Source organism: Arachis hypogaea, chromosome 14 (genome assembly GCF_003086295.3).
Source record: "Arachis hypogaea cultivar Tifrunner chromosome 14, arahy.Tifrunner.gnm2.J5K5, whole genome shotgun sequence".
NCBI classification, from domain to species: Eukaryota; Viridiplantae; Streptophyta; class Magnoliopsida; order Fabales; family Fabaceae; genus Arachis; species Arachis hypogaea.
In genome coordinates this window covers 66,165,525-66,166,797 of record NC_092049.1, presented here as the reverse complement: position 1 = coordinate 66,166,797, position 1,273 = coordinate 66,165,525, and the positions used below count along the sequence as shown (strand labels likewise).

Genomic DNA, 1,273 nt, shown 5'->3' with positions numbered 1-1,273 from the left:
ATTTGGATGATTTCTCCATGATGGATTATAGGTGTTTCCATAAGGTTCACCTAAGTAATTCACCTCTGCTATTGCAGGATTCTCAAGATCATAAGCTTCTTCTTCAGAAGATGCCTCTTGAGTACTGTTGGATGCAGCTTGCATTCCATTCAGACTCTGAGAAATCATATTGACTTGCTGAGTCAATATTTTGTTCTGAGCCAATATGGCATTCAGAGTATCAATTTCAAGAACTCCCTTCTTTTGAGGCGTCCCATTACTCACATTCTGAAAGCATGTCAGAAGGACACTTTTTGGTCAGTCCTTTGTATCTCTCCCAAGCTTCATAGAGGGATTCACCTTCTTTCTGTCTGAAGGTTTGAACATCCACTCTAAGCTTACTCAGCTTTTGAGGAGGAAAGAACTTGGCTAAGAAAGCCTTGACCAGCTTATCCCAAGAGTTCAGGCTGTCCTTAGGTTGGGAGTCCAACCATATTCTAGCTCTGTCTCTCACAGCAAAAGGGAAAAGCATGAGCCTGTAGACTTCAGGATCTACTCCATTAGTCTTAACAGTGTCACATATCTGCAAGAATTTAGTTAAGAACTGAAAAGGGTCTTCAGATGGAAGTCCATAAAACTTGCAGTTTTGTTGCAAACTAGCTGAGGTTTCAGCTCAAAATTGTTTGCTCCGATGGTAGGGATGGAGATGCTTCTTCCATGTAAATTGGAATTTGGTGCAGTAAAGTCACCAAGCATTCTCCTTGCATTATTATTATTTTCGGCTGCCATCTCCTCTTCCTGTTCGAAAATTTCTGAAAGGTTATCTCTGGATTGTTGTAATTTAGCTTCTTTTAGTTTCCTTTTCAGAATCCTTTCAGGTTCTGGATCTGCTTCAATAAGAATATTCTTGTCCTTGCTCCTGATCATATGACAAAGAAGAGGGCACATAAAAAAATAATAATAATAATAATAATAATAATAGGGATCCTTTATACCATAGTATAGAAGTCCCTGTGTGAGTGGAAGAAAGGAAGGGGATAAAGAATGTAATGTAAGGAAAGAAACACAAGGGTGAGGAGAGTAGAGAAGTGAGATGAGGAGATGTTAGTAGATGAATAAATAAATAGAATAAGATGAGAGAGGGAGAATTTCGAAAATAATTTTTGAAAAAGAGTTAGTGATTTTCGAAAATAGTTTTTTGAAAAAGGTTAGTAGTTTTTCGAAAATTAAAATAAAAAAATCAAAATAATTAGTTAATTAAAAAGAATTTTTTGAAAAAGAGGGAAGATATTTT

At 36.4% G+C, this 1,273-nt stretch overlaps 1 non-coding gene across 1 annotated transcript; it reads left to right on the top strand.

Annotated features, from left to right (window-relative positions):
• The first annotated feature begins 271 nt into the window (after positions 1-271).
• Positions 272-379, top strand: LOC112746496 (small nucleolar RNA R71). The gene has a single exon (XR_003174377.1). It is a non-coding gene; the product is annotated as a small nucleolar RNA R71 (small nucleolar RNA).
• The last annotated feature ends 894 nt before the right edge of the window (positions 380-1,273 follow it).